General features: G+C 46.7%; 1 protein-coding gene across 10 annotated transcripts in view; it reads left to right on the top strand.

Annotated features, from left to right (window-relative positions):
• The window catches only part of RUSC2 (RUN and SH3 domain containing 2), a 58,082-nt gene that overhangs the window by 19,339 nt on the left and 17,927 nt on the right, over positions 1-20,816 (top strand). For 5 of the 10 annotated variants that reach the window (XM_088054036.1, XM_088054035.1, XM_088054037.1 and 2 more), the window contains one exon: positions 2,840-2,961. The exons of 4 other annotated variants lie outside the window; for them this stretch is intronic. The gene's annotated coding sequence lies outside the window, so the exon portion shown is untranslated. Of the gene's footprint in view, positions 1-2,839; positions 2,962-16,736; positions 16,790-20,816 lie in introns of those variants that run through there. One more of the 10 variants, XM_014256970.2, reaches the window with a different exon arrangement.

The raw sequence follows: 20,816 nt of genomic DNA, 5'->3' as shown, positions 1-20,816 counted from the left end.
TCCCAGTGATCAAATAGAAGTCATCTCCTAGAAGACAGTCTGCAAGAAAGAGCTTTGTTCTTCCTTATTAACGCCTGAGATCTCCTGCTGCCTGCAAAGCTTTGGGACAGGCCATCACTTCCTAGTGCTGTTGCTGAGGGAGGCAGATCGGGGAGGGAGATGCTGCAAAGGGGTGTGTGCTGCAGAGGGTTGAGGCCATGTGAGTTTGAGATCTGGGGAACATGCAGAATGTATTTTTGGGAGGAGGGTACAGACATTTATGTTAGGAACAGACGTGTAAATAGGTGCGTTTCTTCGGGAACCCTTTGTCTGCTTCATTGCTCTGTCTGATTTTAAAGAAAATAGCCCCCTGAAGCCATCTGCTCTGGTGTGCGTGTCTGCTGCACCAGACAGGCATTGCTGTCAGTGAATTGGTTAATGCCAGTGTCCTGTGGCAGGGGCAGGGATGAAGGCAAGCACTCAGCCTGCCAGCATTTATACCTCCTGGCGTCAGCATTGGCAATGCTTGTGGAGGACTGGGGAGGGCACTGAAATAGTTTCCATTCTCCTCTCTGCTGTGGGAACGAGTCTCCTGGGTAACAAATGCTCCTTGTTCTGCACAGAGCTCCACAGCTGAAACTCTCTGTCTCTTTCCTCGCTGTTGCTCCCTGACTGTCCCAGCTGAAGGGGCCGGAGATGTCTGCTTGAGCCTGCCTTAATTAACACTGACAGCACAATGGGACTGGCCATACGGGGGTCCTGGGGCTGCACATTAATGGGAGCACAGTAAATAGTCTCATTTACAGCAGCTTGGTTGGAACAGAGCCTGCCAGGCCTGGCTTTCTGCTTGCTGTAATGGCCAGGCATGGAGGTAGGTCCCTCACTCCTGCATCCTCCTGGGGGATTGTCCCTGCCTCTTGAAGAGGACCAGCTGGTGGAGTGGGTCCTGAGCATCCCAGGAAAGGCAGGCAGTGCACTGGGGAGCATAAAGTGCTGCTGACAGGACTGATATTCAATGTATCCTTCTTGGGAAGGACCTGACCTGTGGAGTGTGACCGCTGGGACTGGTGGAGGGATCACTCACTGTGGTTTAGAGGTGAGTAGCAGAGCTGCATCTGTGATGGTGTCTCCAGTGCATTGAACACAGTCAGCACAGCCTACAGCCCAAGGCCCTTTCTCTTTTCCCAGTAGAATGGTCTCTTTGCACTGGAGGGAGTCCTGGAGTCCTGCCTCTGAAGCCCGTGGTAGGAACCACCCCCCGCCCCATGTTTTTTTTGTCAGAAATCTTATTTCAATGTTGCTTGAAGAGATACTTTAAAAATTGGTAGTGTTTTTGGATCTGAGATAATTGGAAGACACTTCCGCTAGTAAGTCTAACATTTTTCTGTCATAGGTTTTTATGTTAATCTCTCCAGAGGCAGAAACTTCTGTAAAGTGTTACATTGTCTGGATTGTTGCTGTTACTTGTTTGCTGCTTTGGGTAAATCACGGGATAAAGTAAAAAGTATTCAGCCATGTGGCAGTTCCTAATTTCTTAAAATTTTGTGTCCGTGTGACAATTTTACTCCTACTTTCCTTTGCTCTGATCTGCTCACTTCCCACAGAGCCTCAGTTTAGGAGGCTGGGACTCACAGGTTTTGCTTTTTCCGGTGTGGATGCTCCAATTTCTGAGCTGTGCTTGGCTCCACACAGGGCTGTAGGCACAGGGCTGGATGAAAAAGGGCAGTAAAGTGAGCAGTCCCTCCAGGATGGAAGCTGTTCCAGTGCTAGGAACATCTGTCCTGGCACAGCACAGGCCAGAGCACAGCTGGGTTTCTAGAGTGTCCCAGTGGGTAGAAAAGCAAAAGTAGCCACATTTGTCCCTACTGTGCCCTGCACTACTCTGCCTATGGAGCAAGTTCTGTCAGCCCTTCTTACCAGCTGCTTCTGGTGAAAAGAGATATGAAAAAATCCTTCCAGATACCAAGAGAGCCTGAGCTTTGCAGGTGGTGACCACCTGTTTCAGGTAGATCTGCTGATCTGCTGTAGGTTGCTTTGTCGAGATGCTAGGATCTAGCCCAGGTCATGGGCAGCACTTTAGTCACCAACTGCAACTAAGAGGTGGTGGGATCTTGATTTGAGGTCCCCTGTGAGAGCAGGGACTGCAGACATCCTGCCCCTGCCAGGTGGGTCCAGCACTGTGGGATGTGGTGGTGCTTGCATCTTGCTCTGGAGGTGGCTGCATTTCAGGGATGCTGTATAGACATTGTTGATGAAGTTGCCCAGGGCAAGGCACTACAGAAATTTAGAGAAGCTTCAGGAAGCTTCTTGCAGTGTTCCCATCCTCCTCCTCCTCCTCTGCATTGCTTTGCAGACTGCCATTTTATCTCCAAGGCTTCTAGCTGCCATTATCAACAGTAGGAGCACTCCAGTCCCTTTTGCTTTCCTTTGCAAAGACGGGCTGAAGAGATCAGGCAGCCTGCAAACACAACATCTGAAATCCAGTCTCATCACAGAATAGGATGCTGCAGCTCTATTTTATAGCACAGGCTTCAATCTTTTTATTTCTACTTATGCTGCCTTCCCAATTTCCCAGTTCTTGTAAGAGTCAATCCTCCATCATCCCCTCCTTTTCTGCTCCCTCCCATCCCCTGCCTGGTCTGAGGTTCCACAGGGACTGACTGCGAGCTGAAGCGGCAGTGCTGTGGGCATGCTTGTTCCTTCACACGCAGCAACGTCACAGCAGCAGCGGCAGCAGCAGCAGGAGCATCGGAGATGTGATTGCGCAGACCCTCTGCATTGCCAGGGATGCAGCTGTGAAGGGAAAAAAAAAAAAAAAACAAAACCCAGAAAAAAAAAATTGACTCTGTGTTTCCCACAGCATCCTCTGGGAGAGAGCACGGAAAAAGAAAGAGCTCTTCTTCAGATTCCTTCTGGAATCTGAGCGCTCAGGAGTGCCGGAGCAGAGTGACAGGAGACGGGGAGCCAAGGATCCGTAGAAAGGTGAGATGGGCAAATTATCGGGGTGGGTGTCACTTGTGCTGTTGGTTTTCAGGCCGCTCAGTGGCCGGTTTGTTTTTGTCGAGGATGCCAGCTAGCCGGTGAAGCCTAAGGATTTTAGGGTTGCTTTGTCTCTTCCGAGGCTGCATTGCTTTGGAGCTGGCTGTGGCTGTCATGGGTGTGAGCGAGCGAGGAGGCTGTGGCTGCTGCGCGCTGTTTGCCCATTGTAGCTGTGAAATAGCAATTGTCATGTCCGGAGCTGGCTGTGCAGAGGCGAGTCGTGCTTCGCCCAGGCAGTGCCTCCGCACAGCTCTCCATTGTGCCTGCCATGACAGCCCAGCCCGCAGGGATTGTTGTGGTCCCGCCAGAGACCATGCTCTCCGTGCATCCCTGGCGGTGATGCTGCTGTGCAGCTCAAAAGCTGTTTTGACAGACAGCGCTTCCATGAAAAGCCAGAGACAAAGGGCTCAGACAGAGGAAAGGTTGCTGTCTGCTGTCACTGTGGCTTTTGCTTTCTTTTTTTGGCTTTTTTCTTTTCGCCCCCTCCTTCCCGCCCCCCCCCCCCCCCCCCCCCCCCCCCCCAATACTGGTAAATAATTTGTTCAAAAGGCATTAGGACAAATATGGTAGGATGTAAAACCCTGTCTTTCTGCTAAGCGATACACGGGTTCTGTGCAGCCTGGAGTCCTTTGTGTTGCCAGGGTGTGTCTGCGCTGGTTGTGTAAATGGATGCTCTCTCCGTGCCTCTTTTCAGATCAGATGAAAAAGGTTATCTAGGAATGGAGGAATTACTGCTTTTAATTACTGAAACAAGGGGTCCAGGCTGGGTACCAGTTACTGAAGCTTAATTACATCGTCTTGTTATAGCCAAATCCCTCTTTTCCCTCCCCGCCTTCCTTCTTCTTCCTCCCTCCCCCATCCTCTGCACAAATCCTTCCATTAAATTGCCTCTGCAAATAGGAGAAGGGCATGAACAAAGAGAAGGATGTATGTGGGGTAGGGATGTAGATGTTGGAGGGGCGATGTTCTGCATGAGAGTGAGAACAATAAAGCAAAAGTATAAAATAAGGTTTTGGTATATGTGTTAAAGTGACGTGGCTGTAGGGGAATGTGCAAATGGGAATGTCATAACAAAAGGAGATAATCAAATAGCGGATTCAGTCTTTTGGACTTATAGAAAATGCTGAGCATGTGGGGTTGCAATTGCAGGATTTTGGGCGGATGTGAAGTAAATGGAAGTCACAGAGTAATGTATACAATGTATGGATTGATGGGTGTCACAAAGGTATACTAGGGTACAAGGGAAGTAGAGATCTGCATTTTTATCTCCACATACCTGCAGCCTTTTATGCCAGTATTGCTAAAGAGTGAGCTTGGCAGGTCTTACCTTTTCACAGAAATTTTTTCCCATTTGCCAGTGACCCAAGAATAATTCAGACAAAGATTTTTAACCTATAAGGAGCAACAGGATGACAGGAAAAATGTAGAAAAAATGGCAGATGTTTGGCAGAGCTGCAGAGTAACCGTGAAAAGAAGAGGCAGGTGAGAGGCATTGCAGAACTGGGGGGAGCAGGAGTTTTGGGTCAGAGACCAGTAGGAGAGCACATAGAGGGTAAATTCAGGGTTGTCATTGTCAAGGAATGCAAATGTATAGTTTCTGTTGTCATTCTCCAGCCTCTCACTGTGCTCCCCGAGACGCTCAGTGCTGTGTGCAGCCCTGCGGGGTTTGTGGGGGTGGGGGTGATCCTCAGCACAGCCTTTTCTGCAGTAGTTCTCTGGAGGAACCATTTTGCTGCTGCAGGTTCTCATTTGGTTGCTCCCTCTCCACCCCTATGGAGTGACAGCCTTTACACCTGGCTATGAAGGCAAACACAGAGTTTCAGTGCACTGTGCCAGGTAAGAAGGAGAGGGCTTCCAGCAAAATCTCAAAGTGGCATGTTGCCTTCTTGCATATCAATGACAATGTCCTGGAAGCACCATAAGGCTTCTTGAACTGCCGCTCCTTCTTACCCCTGTCTTGTTCTTGGACCTGGAGAGGCTTCTCTGTGTCTATGGATCTATGCCTTTCAGGATGATGGGAGCAGGGAGCGGAGTGTCTCCTGCAGGTGTGCACCAGGCTGGGTTTGTGGTGCTGCTGCAGGGCAGGTTCCTATGGGAGGCTGGTGGCGGGTACCAACAGCACAACTGTGTGCAGCACATCATGGGCTGGAGGGCAGGATGTGCAACAGAATGTACAGGACACACCTGTATCAGCACGTGGAAGAAAACTCATGTATATATGGTTTGTGTGTACGATGCTTGCTTAAAGGAATAAAAAGATCATCTGCCTTGAGATGCTTGAAAGATGGGCAAAAGGTTCTGGTGCCTGGAGCTGACTGAAATCATCCACAGGAGTGTGCCTTCCTCACTGCATCGATGCAGATGATGGAGATAAAGTGCAGCTGGATCTCTAGATACAAGGGACCTGGACCTGCAATGCAGAAAGTGCAGTGGCCCAGGAGAATATGCTGTGAACTCAGGAATGGCCTGCCCACAGCTCCATTATTGCCTGTCAGGTGTATGAGGCTGTGAGAGCAAACAAATTACAAATTTTTAGTCCCAAACATCTTTATTTTCTTCCAGTCTGATGTTTCTGGTGAGTCAAGATCTCTCTCTGGTGTGGTTCCTGATACCCAGACAATACTCTGACTTTTGCTACCCCTTGTTGTGCTCTGCCCTGTTTTTAATTTATTTCCCTGTCTTATTTTTCTTTTCTAGTGTTTTCTGAAAGACTTATGTAATAGTAAGGGCAGGTTGATAAATCTAACATGGGTCACTTTCTCTGCCCTTGCAGAACAGCTGCAGACTTTTACCTTTAATATTTGTCAGCCACATGGTTTCACCTTCTTCCTCTCTTTTCTAATGGGTATTTTTATCAATAGTGCAGTTGCCAGCTGCGATCAACCAGCTATTCTTTCATTGTTCTGGGATCAAGAATATCTTGTCCTTCTGACTTAAGTGCTTTCATCTTCTTGAATTTGTTTCCACTTAAAAGCTCATTTCCTTTTCTGCACCTTCTTCCCCCTGTATTATCTAACCTGTCATTGCTGCAGCTTCAATATTCGTTTTGCCAAAACAGCACTGAAGGTGCTGTTTTTCTTACCACTAATATCCTTCTTGGTGTGGTTGCTCATTCAGGTTGATCAGAAGCCTTTCTCTTCTAATCTCCTCATCCTTTAGGGTGAGTCCAGATTTTTTTTTTTTTTTTGCTTAAGTTCAAAGTATTTTATGCTGTACTTCTGCAAGCTGTTTGTTCTTTTTGGCATTATAACTGTTTACCCTGACGTGCCAGAGATCTGCTCTTTAAAAATTAAAAAGGTTTCATTACAGCTCTGTTTGCTTTTTACCATTCTGTTTAATATAAACTGGGTCAGCTTGAGATGTTCAATCCAAATACTTCTGTATCATGTGTGCTGAGTGAAAACTCATCTCAGTAGGCACAGTTCTGATAGTTGAACCCCAAAAAATTAAATGCAGGGTAAGAGATGTGGAGATCTCTGCAGGTGGGGGTGGAGTTATCTTCCTGTCAGCTGTGGAATCAAGTCCCATACTGGACAAGATTTTGTCTCATGCTTGTGGAAACCATTGAAATCTGACTGGTAGTGGAAAACCTTACTTATCTCCTAAGTCTGCTGCTTCGTGGGCAGTGTTCTAACACAGATAAAGTGCTTCTGGCTGTCCAGTCCATAAGCCCAAAAGAGCCAGAAGCCTACCAAACACATTCCAGCTGTGCGAAAGGCTGCGGGATAAGGCTTGAAGAAGCTGAGAGGGCTTGGCTGGTAGGGGGTGAAATCCATAGCAATGATCAGTGACAGCTGTATTGATAACCAGCCTTAGCAGGGATTTGCCATTACTGTTGTCTGCCAAGCAGGTTCCCTGCATGCCCTCAAAGTTGGTTACTCTCCAGTTAGAAATGGGCTGTCAAAATGCCTCTGGTCTCTGATTCTGCTCCACTTTTCTCTCTTGATGAAAATGATTTTAATATTCATTTTCTGACAAAAGTGGGTCAAAGCCAGGACATACCTGTTAAGATGAGCACAAAAGCAGGCTGGTCCACAAGCTCTTTCTTTCCTCACCACAGATATGTTGCAGCCTCAGGATCATGTAGACAATAGTTTTTTCTACCCCTCAGACACATGCAAGTACTTCTTACTGGGCAAAGCTGACGGTTGCTAAATTTACAGAAAGCAGGATAAAAACCCCAAAAAACCCTGCTGTGTTTGTTAACTGCTGCAAATGGGAGAGAGGGGGAAGGCAGAGCTGTAATGTAGGTGAGTGGCCATAATGTGGCTGATGGCAACTTTTCTCTCAGGCTCAGGTTCTGAGTTTGGACTCTTGGAAGAAAGATCATGTGTTGGTCTTTGGGCAGTGCTGAGGCTGTGAGGCTGGCAGTACATCTGAGTGATAAATAGTCAATATTTGAGTGATGTTAGCAATGCTTTGTACTGATCCTTGGCATGTGATAGGAAACTGGCCTTGCCACCAAACTGCCACTCTCTGGTCCCACACAAAAAGCTCTCTGGAGGCAGAGAACAAGTGTCACTTCCCTGTTATGCTTTTGCGGACAGTGTCAGAGATATCTCAGAGTGTATGAATGCTAGCAGTTCCTTTTGGGAAAAAGGGAGTTTCTGCTCTGTGAGTTATAGGGAAAAAATATTCAATTGGAGCCTGTATGGAAAACCCTGGCAAATAGACAGCAGGTTTTCACCTGATACTTGCCTCAGACCTGCTGTTACCTCCAGCTAGAGTCCTTGCTCCCTACCTAATTATAATCTCATCAGTTTGACTCCAGAACTGCATCTTATTCTTTATAAGCTCACATTAGCTGCCATTGCTTCTGGAAGAACATGCCCTAAATGCTTTCACTGGGCTTGTTCTTCTCTGTTATTGTCTGCCTGCACTGGTGCAGGACCAGCCACATTGCTACTTGGCCTCCTTTTGCCTATAGCCCAATTCATCTGGGTTGTTCAGCAAGATAATTTCTTTTGGTCCCTCTCTGGGGTTCCCATGGCAAAGAGCAGGGATGTGTGCCTCAGGCTTCACTGTCATATGTAAGCTCAGACAGCATGGCTGTACTCCCAGATGCCCTCCTTAGCAGGGAGAACGATCTGTCTTGATTATTGTGCTAGCGCAATTTTCTGCTCTTAGCAGGCAGGTTCATTACAGTGTTTGCATACATGGTGTTTTTCCCTGTAGTCCCACCCTCAAACCTTTTCCAGGAACTCAGGGGGAAAGAAGATAAGCCCACAAAAGGGGAAGATCCAGTGGAAGAAGTAAATATTCCATGTCTCTGGTCCCAAGATGGTGTTGGCCCACGCAGTGTATCTTCCTTGGCTTTGCCTAATTCATTCTGATGATTGTCACCTGGAGTGACAGGTCTGCCTGAGGTTAGGCTTCCTCTGGTCAACCTCTCTTTCACCTCTTGCTCTCATGTGAGTTGCTGTAGTGGCTTCTAAGGGTTTTTTTGCCCAAGTGTGTCTTACCCTAAGCAGTGATTGTAGCTCCCTTTGGAAAACCAGCAAGAGGATTTCAGCATGCATCTGCACTTAGCCATCTCCTACTGGCCGCAAGCTGTTCTCACTTGTCCACAGTCAGTGCCATCTAACTTACCCTAGTGCTGAGATTTGTCCTCCAACTGCAGGTTGTAGTGCTTGGAATGGTGTTGAGGAGGGCTTTGTCCTTACCCAGATGTTTCCTCCTGCCTTCAGCTCCTTGTCATATGCCTCATTTTCATTTCCATAGGCACTTGCTATTTATAATTATTGTCTCTATAAAACACTCTGAAGGTGGTGACTGCTTATTACAGCAAGCCTGACAGTGTGTTTGTTCCAGTGTGCTCCTCAGAGTGGCTGGTTTTGGTGGAGCACTGGGTCAGAGGAGGGGGGAGGCGGCGTGGAGCACAGGGTGACCTCAGGCATCCCTGACCCTGGTCAGCAGGGCTAGCCACTTCATAGGATGATAGGAGAGGAGGAGGGAGGAAGCTGCAAGAAAATGAGTGTGTCCTGGCACTGAGGGGCAATGGCGTGGGGGTGCTTAATGCACAAAGGTGGCAATGCACCAGCCACAGCCATTCAATTTATGCTTGGCCATATCTGGCTGAGACCCCGGGACTCACTGGATTTTCGATCTACTGGGGTTTCGGTAATCTCTGGTTTTCTTGATGACTTTGCAAAAATTTCAGATGGAATTTTTCCATCTCCATAACCCTGAACTCTCCCAGGCTTTGTGCTGGCAACACCATTTGGTACCCTACAGAAACACCCCAAACTGAAATGATGCATTTGTAATTGTCTCAGAGGCACTGAGGAGTGATTCTGCTCTGTAGCACAGCGCGTTTAACAGCCAGGATTTTGGTCCAGTGCCTTGTTTCTGCTTTCCCCTTGGCATAGTTGAGGTTGAAAAGAAAAACCACAACAACCTCTTGGCCTGCCCATCAAAATGAAAGGGGAATCTTCTTTCAAGGGTGCAGGCCACTAGACCTCACTGCTTTAGTGAGGCAAATTCACTATGGAGAAATGTCCCCCAACCCAGACCCTAGTAAGGCTTCAAGGACCCTTTTATCTCTTGGGGAACCTCAAAGAGAAATTGCATGTTGACATGCTGATAATTTATACAGCCTGTGAGAGCAAGCACCAAAACCCACACTCCAGAGATGACGGTGAAGAAACTCCTTTCCTCAGAAAACAGATATGTTAAAAAAAACTCCCCTGATTTCTCCTGGGCTAGTCTTGCAAATCTTGAAATTTTTTAGCTTGATGCGAAGTTACATAAGAGAAGATAGTCACCAAAGTACACTTTGTTGGATTCCAAATTATTAAACTAATTAAATGCATTCCAACTCATTAAACTGATGTGATTAAACTACAAAAAGTAACTGATTGTCACCCTGGTCATGAGGGACGTTACCTGGTAGGCATGTACATATGGATGTTAGGTACATAAGAAATGGAATGGAAGATTATTTGACAGCTTCTAATCCCACTGCCAATTGGAAAACTGTGAAATTAGTCACCCCAGCTCAGAAGCATGAACACAGCTGTAAGGAATTGAGAAACTGTCTAGGAAACTGATCAAGTCCCTGTGAAACTTTCCTAAGAGGAGAGGTTGAAAAAATGGAAGTTACTTGTGGTAAATGAGAAACTGTAGGGTTTGTGATATGAAATAATGAACAACCTAGAGAAAGAAAATGATGATTTATGAGGTGCCCTGATTGTTAACTTGAAAGCACTCCAGGAAATTAAGGAGGATTATTTGAAACTGATAAAATGAATACTTTTCACATACTGTGATTAATTAGTCCATGAATCTTGCTTGCAAACTTCAAAGCCCAGCACTATTCCCAAATGGTTTGGCATTCTTGTGAATAAGACTACCCAGTGTATTTATAGTACATGTTCAGAAGTTGCAGAGTTTTCAAACCTTTTGGTTTTGTTAAGGCCCATCTCAGTGCAAGGGCTTAACACAGGCAAACGTTTGTCTCAGCTACATGTCTTCTCTGAGACTAATGGTCCAGAAAGGATGCAACAGCTTCAAGAAAGAAGATGTTCAAATGTGAACATGTCCTATCTGCAAAGATCTGTGAGCCTGCAGTCTTAAGGTGTCTCCTCTGTTCTCTTAAACACCCTTGAAGTGATCAAAAGCAGACTGCTCATGGAATCATAGGAGAATTTGGTTTGGAAGGGACCCTGGAGTTCCCATCTCATTCCACGTCCCTGCCACTAGACACTTTCCACTAGACCAGGTTCCTCAAAGCTCTGTCCAACCTGGCCATCCTTTCAACAGACTTGGTGGGTCTCCTGGAACTCTGACTGCTCTCCCTTGTACAGAGTCAAGGATCATCCCTGTTTGCTCTTTTTTTTTTTTTTTCCCTTGTCAATAGGTCTGTGTGGCCCAACATCATCAGCAGAAGACCTTGGTTAATCCAGGGTTATCAGATTTAGTTTACCCTTAATGCTCTGTTGAGCCCAGTCATTCCAAGCCTAATTAGCACATGAGCTGTCTTGTGGAGTGATATCCTAAAATAAACTGTCCTGAATAGAGCTTTACAAACTGAGCTTGGTTTGGGTTGCCAGCCTCTGCAAGGGATATGTTTCCCTCCCAAAAGGAAAGTATGTGTAATCATTAGGAGTGCCTGGTCTGCTTCATAAGTATTTTATTAAGATTCTGGGTTGCCTTCTGTTAGTTTTGCTGCATGGAAAATATTCTGTTATATAAACTGATGCTGTGGTTTCATCCAGATCCTCTTGAGTTCTGCCTTGCTGCCAGCCATGTAAACACACAAACACACCCACACATCAGGAGGACTCTTGGAGAGAGGTTGGTAATCGGACCAAGGATCTGGGAATACTCTTGTACTTGAGCACAATAAAAATCTTGGCACTGAAGGTTGGCAAATGGAGTAGAAAATATGATCCTCTCCCTGCCCTAGCCCAAGGACAAGGAATGAAGTTAAATATCCCTATGTTCAAAAGCACTGACAGATAACTACTAGTGTGGCATGTAATTTTGTGTGGAAGGCACTGGTTCAGGAAGTTGCAAGCTCCAAAAATTTGCAAGAATTCCAAAAAACAAAAGGGACACGGAGGGATGATTGTATAGTCTCCTGAATTTCTGTGGGCAGGTTATGAAACCTGCTCTGGAATGTAAACTACTCCCAGGTGAACGAGGCTGCTTTAACCTGGATAGTCTCATGATGGCCCAAGGACTTGTTCCCACAACAGACACTTCTTGTCTCATCATCCCAGGAATCATTCTGCCTTTTTCATTTTTACCCATACTGAACACTGCTGAAATGAGATTCAGACATGGTTGCAGAGGGCCTGTTTCTTCAGGTACCTGACCAAAAAAAGGGTCAAGAGATGGACGATCTTAACAGTAATCAGGCAATTTTTGATTTTCAAATATCAGTGCTAAATGATCTCTTCCTCCAATTGCCTTCAAGGGTTTGTAAAATCTAGCCTGTGGTCTAAAAGCATTTGGGTATCAGTGTTATTATCATATATATAATCTATATAATGTATTTCTATGTATTATTAGATATATTAACGATAATATAATATAACATCATAATCATATACATATACATATGTATTACATGTGTTGGGCAGGATAAATTTAGTGTACTAACTCCTCAGATGCTGCTTTTATTGGGCTACTCAGCTTTTTTGCTTTGTACCGTGCTATCATCCCCAAATCAGGGAGTTGCCAGCCTCCAGACCATTGTGTATGCCTGCTTTGGAGATACAGAAAATGTCTTCCTGTGTATCCAGGCATTTCTTCTGGTCATGGTAGAACAGCCTAGAGCAAGGAAGGGTTAAAGTTTCCTGCAGCCTTAGCAGGAGTCAGCTGTTGTTCACAGCTGCTGATTGAAAAACCATTTAGATGTGCAGTGTGGAAGAGGAACATGGAGTAAAAGCAGACTGCTGCTGGGATGTGTTCTGTTTGTGCCTGATTTTGGCACTCCTGATTTGTTTGCACACAGTGTGCATTAAATTCTATGTAGGATTGCATCATGTAATACAGTTTTGCAGATGCAGGCTACCTGGCAGATCCGAAGTCCATCACTCCTAGGTAATGCCACACCTGCACTGCTTCTCCTGCTCACTGGGATGTGGCAGCAAACCAGTGCAGCACTGCTGTGTTCCAGTCTGAAAATAATCCTGCTGGTGCTTTTTGACATTGCTAGCTGCTTTATTTACAGTGGCTTGTAGGGTGATATTTTGTTATTTCAAGAGCTTGGCCTGGCTGTGGTTTTACTTGACTCCCCTGTAGCCACTTTGGCTGTTCTGTTTCTGCTGTTGTGCTGCATGAGGTTGTACATCTGCAATCCACCATCTCAGAAATGTTTGTTTTTCACTTGATAGTGAGTGACTCCTACATATATGGCACTCTGGGCTGAAGAGACAGTACACATCATTTTACAGCCTCTTTTTACTGAGTTATCTTAAGACTGAGTTCCTCATTTGTAAGGTGTTTCCAACTGGTCACTAAAGCTTTGTCCTGCAGGGAGAGTTTTTGTTCTCACAGGGATTGTTTTGGAGCTGTGATTCCTGCAGTGCACAATCTGGACAGAAGTGTATTGCTGGTTTTGATCTGCACGGAAAGGAAGCAATAGGGAAAATATGCAGCCACAGACTGGCTGGAGTCTATGGATGTGCTGAGCTGTACTGCAGCAAGATCTTGTTCACAGTGAAGACAGACTTTCTTTGCCCATTTTTGGACTTAGCTCATCTTTTTCCCCAAGTCATGATGGTGGTAGAGAATATAGGACTATTTGAGGCAGAGCTAGTCTTGTGTGCTTTTTTCTGTGCAGATGAAGGTTGCTCCTGAAATTATCCTCCCCATAAGCTTTGGATAAGTAGGTCATCTGCTTTGGCATGGTCTAGCCTATGTTGCCTGAAGCCAGATTCCAGTGTGGGTTAGGGAAGAAAATCCAATGCAAGTGACTTGTCACTTCTCTTTGAGAGTCTTTCCAAAGGGTGGTGCAAGGTTGTGTGAACAGATAGAAGCAAGTAACCAAGGTGACCACAATCCACACTGAAGTGCAAAGAGTAGATTAATCCCATCACCTCGCTGGCTGGAAGGTTTCAAAAACAGATGGGGACACACATACCTTGCTCAGCTTATTCCATCTTAGCAAGGACCAAAAGCACGTGGGCCTATTCCCTGGCCTCCACATCTCAAAGGCCCATGTGCAGTGCTTCACAATTCTGTGCTTTCTATAACCTCCAAGCTTCTTACCTCTTTTTTTTTCCCAGCAGGGAGGCCCAAGCCTGTGAAGAACGAGGCTTAAGTCATTGACAGCATTCTGTTGTCTTCTACAGAAATTCTCAAGGCAGAAAATAACACAAAGCAAACACAACACATGAAATTCCCCACACTGAATATTCTTAGAATCCCTCAGCTGGCAGGTCATCTTGAGTGAAAACAACTCTGTTTTTCCTCCTCACTAAATTTCTACTTTCAAGCCTTTTCTCCCTGCAGTGGTGTGATTCTTGGTGTGATTCTCTGTGCGGGGCCAGGAGTTGGACTTGATAATCCTGATGGGTTCCTTCCACCTCGCCATATTCTATGATTCTGTGATTCTAATTACAGGGATGCTACAGATCCCCAGCAAGCCCAGAAATCCCCAGTGCTGTTGAGAATATCATGTCCTCTCCAATTCTTGATGTCATCTTGGGAGGCTTCACCCCTGCAGTGAGAGCTGAATAAGAACAGCTGCCCATTCACCTTTGCACTATGACGGACTTGGGGAACAGTTTTGCCACCCTGTGCAAGGACAGGTCAGAGACTTGACCTTGATTCCTGAAACTGAGCTGAATTTGATGCCTGATTCTCTCAGCCAAACACTCCATTCCCTGCCTCTTGTGGCTGTTGTGGTGGAGAGTTTTGAGCTCACAGCTCCCAGGCATAGAAGGTGGTGGGAAAACCTTCAGTCCAGATTTCTGCTGGCTTTGACTCAGGTTCACCCACAGCTGATGGCTGTGGTTTTGTCACCACTCAGCTGCAGCTGCTGGTTCATGGTCCTCAGCTGGGAAGGTCAGTAGAAGGAGCACGGTGATGAGGCAACCAGCTGACAGCCCAGCTTTGCACAAATCATAGAAGCATACAATGGCTTGGGACCTTAAAGGTCATCTGGTTACATCCCCCTTGACATGGAGAGGGAAGCCACCCATTAGGTCAGGAACACTAAGCCCTGACCAAAGCTGTACGATTAGGGAGGGGTAGTGTTGTTATCTTTGAATACTGAGTGTGCCCAGAAATTTAATATACTTACAGGATTTTCTTTCTTTCTGTGTGGGTTCTTGAGTGCTCTGGTGACCCTGCAAAACCCAGGCTCCAGCACCCAGGCAGATCAGCACTTCGAAATGGAATTGTGTGATTTTTGCTGTTGTAAGATCTTCAGGAAGCTTTCAGAGTGCTCAGGAAAAATATGCTATACAAGCATAGTCCCTCCTGCTGCTACTGCTGCTGCTGCTAGTGTCTGTGATAAGAAAGGATTTACTGTGTCTGCAGTTTAATTCAGCAGCAATTTCTGTGTGATATGAACAGCTAGAAATATCAGTATTTTTCTTCTCTGTGGATTTGCATAAAGTAATTAGAGCATATGTGCTGGGGGCTGGGGCAGGGAGGAGGAGGAGGAGCAGGTTCCATCCCAGAGCACCTCAGTGGATGCTCTGAGTCATGGCCTGTAAATGGCTCTTGCCGAGTGCCACATGCCAGATGATGAGTCACAGAGCAAGGGAGCACAGAAATGGGAGAAACTGGTTCGGTCACTGTCCTGGCTCCTGTGTTAGCTGGTATAGGTCTGCTGCTTGAGCTATTTCTGATGTCTTGTGTAACTCTTAAGTGCATAAAGCAGCTGGGGCTTCTTGTCCTCTGGCTGGGAGGCAGTACCTGCCTCACACTGCTTATGTCATCATCAGGAATACACACACTGCACCCATTGCTTAGTTCTTTGTGTGCTGGTAACCCCTGGCCCATGCAGCTCCTTTCTGCCAGCAGCACAAAGGCTGTGACTGGCTGTCACGTGCTGTGGTTTCCATTTAGAGCACATCATAATCCCATATAGTTCTGGGATGTAATGATACATTAATCATGGGCTTAGTCAGGCTGTCCTGGAAACCACTGGAAAAAGCCCTGGCCAAGGCAGGGCTTTGTGGAAGGAAAAGGGAAGTGGTCTTTTCAGGAATCACTGTGCAGCACTACAAGAGGAATCAGCCTGAGCAGAGGCAGAAGTTTAAGAAGTATTTAGCTTTTCTATTTTTCTGCAGCTCCCTTTAAACATAAAGTGTGGAATATTCACTCTGGGAGCATGCAGACCACCCTGACTATGCTCCCTGTCCCCTGAGGCAGGGTAAGAGCTGGAGGTTTAGGATGAGTCAAACAATTAGCATTTCCTTTTATACTTTTTTTTTTTTTTTCCATTAAACACACTGGATGATTTAATAAAGCATTTAATGAAGGTGTGAATTTGGTGAGCTATATTAGCTGGCAAGAGAAAAACAGGTGTCCAAACAAATACCACTAACTAGACTCATCCTGCAACAACTTACAGGCTTCCTCACCTCCACCCTCTGCTTACGTAGTCCCATGGTTCAGACCCATCCCCAGGCCACTCACCCTGAACCACTCATCCCCTTTTTTGATGCTGCTCCCTGAATGCCCTCCAGTTTTCTGGATCTTTTCTGAACAAATTTTTGTTTAAAACAATCCAGGGCTTTCTGGGAGCTTTTGGAGTGGCATAGCTGGGGCAGTGATGAACTGTGGTGTTGGTGCTGGATACAGTGGGCCCTGAAGTCCCCCATGCTGCCTGAAGGGTGGCTTTCAGTTTGGATTAATCTCCCAGCCCTTTGGCCTGGAGGTACACATACAGGGAGGAAACTGAAAATATCTCTCCCAGTGGAGCAAAGAGGAGATGTCTGTATTGTGCCTTTATCTGCAAGATAAACACAAACCATTGCTTTTTGCAGCACTTCTGCTTGTTTTGTAGGGCTGTGTGGTTCCTTCAGGCATGTTAGTGCAAATGCACTGTAGGAGTTGGGGGTTCACATGGAACAGCACTCAAAGAACAAGCAGCTCCAATACAAAAGAATTTTTTCTGCTTCTTCCATGAAAATAGCATTTAATTGTGTTTTTACATATTTCACCCTTGAACGACATGATGAATTTTGGACTCTCTGAGGAAGGTGATGATAGCAGTGAAGCCACAGCTGTACAGAAGGAGTCAGCAATAACCCTCACAGTTAAAGGTTTCCTGTGGACACTCAGTTTCATGGATGAAGTGACTGAGGTTTGTAGAAACAATAGTCTGTTCCGAAAAGCCATCCTCCAAAAAAGCCAGCATTGCCTCCAGCTGACAGTTCTGATGATGTTGCACCTGCTTCCTCATCCTCTGTGCTCTATGTGCAGTCTTTTTACATTAAAATCACATTTGTCTGTCTTATCTCTGCATGCCTTCTCCAGTGCGTTACATTTTATGAGGAAGCCTGTGTTACTGTGAGCTGAATGCTGTCACCCCATGTGTGTGCACGGGACGGCTCTGAGCAGAGCAGGCTATTAAGGGTTCAGCTCTAGAACTCCAAAATCCTGGTTGGAGCCATAACAAATGCTAGAGTATGCCTGGACTTGTGCAGCCACCACACATCAGCCCTTGGAGGCAATTGCAGCAAGGTCTGGTTGCTGCTGCATCTTCTCAGCAGTGCTGCAGAGGCAGGAGTTGGTACCCGAGGCCAGGGAGCCCTGAAACTGCACTGACCACCTTTGAATTAGCACAGTGTCCTCAGTCTTAGGAGTATGACAGGAGAGGGATTTGAGGGCCTCAGTGTAGTGGTCAGCAAGGACTTAAGAGGCATGGAGTGCAGAGCCCGAAGGATTCTGCATGCTCCTGTTACTTGCAGCATGCTGCCTCCTCTCTAAAGCTCAGACATAACCTGATAGGCAGCTCTCAGATCAGTGCTGAACCATCCTTTCTTGCTCAGCACCCACCTAGAGCTGAGCACCTATCAGCTTTTCACCTAGGGCTTTGCTGCAGCTAAGGAGTTTTTGTTGTGTTGTTTATTTCCAGGGGGGTACAATCATTCATGAGCAATTCCATACCAAATGGAGGTGTCTCACAAAAAGCCATTCTTCCTGCTCTGTATTATCCTTTTTGGAATGAAGCATCCACAGTGTGGTCCCCACCTTCTCTGGGTAACCCTTGGCACCTCAAGGAAGAGCTCCCTGAACAAACAACCCATATCTGCCATGTTGCAGCAGATGGTGTCAGTATGGAGAAGGCAAGAATTCTGACATTTGAAAATAAAATGGCTGATGTGCAGACATGTCTGGAGTGGTCATGTCTCCCTGCCCTGCACTGCCATTGCATGCCGTTCTAGGCAGGACTCGGTCCTGGATGCTGTGTTTGCTCTTGTGTGTGTAGCATTGAGCAGGATTCAGCATAACGGTAAGAATAAACTGATTTGGCAAAAAATGTTCATGTATGAACTGCCTATCCACATTTGTAAATTTCCTGTTGCAAAAGGGGAGTGAGGGCTTTGCAGAGAGCTGATTAAAACCAGCAAAATCTGAAACTGGTCTGCTTGCTGCATTTTACTGCCCAGTGTCAGTCCCTGCATAGTAGACCCTGAGTAGGAAGAGGAAGGATACTTCTACAGTCTTCCAGAATGAGGAGGTGTCAACTAATGCTGAGGCCAGGGAGGATACTCTGGTGTTGGGAACTGAATAATCCTTGTGCTGGCAGTGCCATTGCCAACCTCCCTGCACCCCTAAGTCCAGAGGAAGCCAGGAGAGGTTGCAAAGGAGAGAAAAGGAGTAGCTACGGCACAAAATGTCGTGCCTATCCCTAGAGAAGCCATCAGAATGTCTCCTGGCAGGAGCTGTCTGCATGTCACCTGTGATCCTGCACCTCAGAGCCTGGCACTGGGAGCAGGTCGTGGGTGCAGGCAGGATGGGCATCCGTCTGCTGGAGCATCTCTGGCGGCCAGTGAATCACAGCCCGCCCGGGGAGGCTGTGCTGCTGCTGGAGCCAGAGAGCTGGGCAGAGCTGCGTGTTGCAGCCAGAGCACCGGAGAGACAGATGGGAAATGGCTGCGTGTCAGCTCTGACATTTTGCTGTCAAATGTCAAAGTGTGTCTGTGTGAGCCTTGTCCTCCCACAGCAGCTTCTGTGCTGACGTGAATTGTGTGCTGCTCAGCGGGGCTTGTCAGCAGATGGGTGCTGGTGCTGGGAACCTGCCCCAAGCAGCCATTTCCCGGAGGCAGCAAAGCCTGGTGCTTCAGCAGTGAAGTGTGCTGCCATCACTGTCTGTATCCTCAAAACTATGCTTCTCAGATATTTCATGCTTTCAATGCTTTGCATTGTTGCAGCGCTTGAAATGCAGCAAAGCCTGGTAGAGAGATGTGATCTGGGCATTCCAGTCAGATACAAGAGCAGTAACAATGGTGGGGTGGGCTACATGAGTAGATAGGCACTGGGGGACCAGCTTTTTACCCAAAATGCTTGTGAGGTGGGGGCAGGAAGACAGGATAAGCTTCTGCTCCGTTCAATAGAAATAAACTCAGATAATCTCACAGCTCCTGCTGTGCCATCAGTGGTGCACAAAGCCCAAATTGGGGCCACTCCAGCAACGTGTGTGTGTGTGTGTGTGTGTGAGTGTGAGTGTGTGTGTGCTGTAGGCTCAGGGTCAGGAGCTTGCTGTTATCCACTGTGGCTCTTGAGCAATGGGATCTTAGGAATCCTTGATGAAGAAAATCTTCCCCCCCAGGATCTCAGCTGAGTAGAGATGAGCCTCTGTGGCAGCAGCTGTGGAAAAGTAGCCAAAGGCTTGTACAACAGAGAAGTCACTGAAAGGGGTATAAACACTGATAGAGGTTTTAGGGAGACTACAGGTGAGGGAGAGTTTAGGGTTGCACCATTAGTAGTCCAGTTATATGTCCACCACCTGGTTCAAGTGGTCCATGACATTTAGGTGAGCGTCTTGGCCATGTAAGTCTCTGGTAGCATCTACCAGAAGGCCTGTCTGTTCTCTGACACTGGTGATAGCATTAACTTTTGTATTATTGGGTGTTTGCTGCAAACATTATCTCTGTTTCCATCTTTGTATTTTTGTTTCCTGGCAGCATCATCCTGTGTCTGTGAGAAGCATTACTGTGTGTGGGAGGAAAGTACTTATTTTGATAATTTTTATCATCTTCTAATTGCTATTCTTACACCTTGAGGCTGAAAGAAGTGAAGTTGCTGATGTTGCTGTGTAGATGTCTTATTGCTCACGCTCTTGTTATATCTTCCTTTAACCCCCATTTCTCACTTTCCCTCCTGTGCTCCCACGTGCCTTTGCAGGTCTGCTTCAAATCCATTATCACCCCACAGTCCCAAATGCTGGGGTAAGGTAGGAAGAAGTCACTGTGAATACCACTTTTTGGGGTCTGAAGGTCAGTGGTGGGGGCCCTGGAGTCCAGAGCAGGATCCCAGGATGCAATTTTCAGGGTGCAGTGATCACTGAGAATACCTGAATGAGTTACAGGATGTGAGTGCTGACCAAGGGTGCTTGGGCCAAGGTTTTCAGAACAAGTGGTAGATCTGTGAGAGCATTAGGTAATTTTTAAATCTCTCAGACTCATCCTGGATCAGTCTTTTGTGGTTTCTCCCTCTCCTTGCTGCCTTAGCTGCCTGCCCTTGCACTTGCCTGTGTTGGATTATTTGATCTGTAGAAAGGAAGGCAAGAGGAAAACCCTCTCCAGACTTGTGCTGGAGGTGCTTGTAGGCTTGACCTCTGGGTTAGGTGAGGAGGAAGAAATGGGTTTGTTCTTTGCTCTTGTACATCAAATGCTGGTGAACATCTACAAGAAAGATGAAGAGAGACTTTTGACACAAGCAGAGAGTGACAGGACAGGGAGGAAAAGCTTTGAACTGAAAGATGGCGTGTTTAGATTAGATTAGATGTGAGGGTGGAGAGGCACTGGAATGGATTACTCAGAGAAATTGTTGCTGCCCTATCCCTGGAAGTGCTCAAGGGCAGTTTGGATGGGGCTTTGAGCAACCTGGTCCTAGGGAAGGTGTCCCTGCCCATGGCAGGAGGCTGGAAAAAGATGTTCTTTAAGGTCCCTTCAGCCCCAAACCATTTTGTTATTCCTCTGGCTCCATAAGAACCTGCTATTTATGGAACACAGGGAGAGTGGGGTTCTTGGTGCCCTGCCTGTGCAGTGCCCTGCCTGTATGGCTCCTGGGACTGTGGCAGTCACCCTGTTGTGAAGTGCAGCAGGTAAATGCCACGGATAATGTGGCAGAGAGATATGATCCCCTCCCAGACCACAGTAGGG

This window comes from Pseudopodoces humilis, chromosome 4, assembly GCF_049639895.1.
Source record: "Pseudopodoces humilis isolate 2021_Gansu_Grassland_sample_001 chromosome 4, ASM4963989v1, whole genome shotgun sequence".
Taxonomy (NCBI): Eukaryota; Metazoa; Chordata; class Aves; order Passeriformes; family Paridae; genus Pseudopodoces; species Pseudopodoces humilis.
The sequence above is the reverse complement of the archived record's forward strand: the minus strand, read 5'-3'. Positions and strand labels throughout refer to the sequence as shown.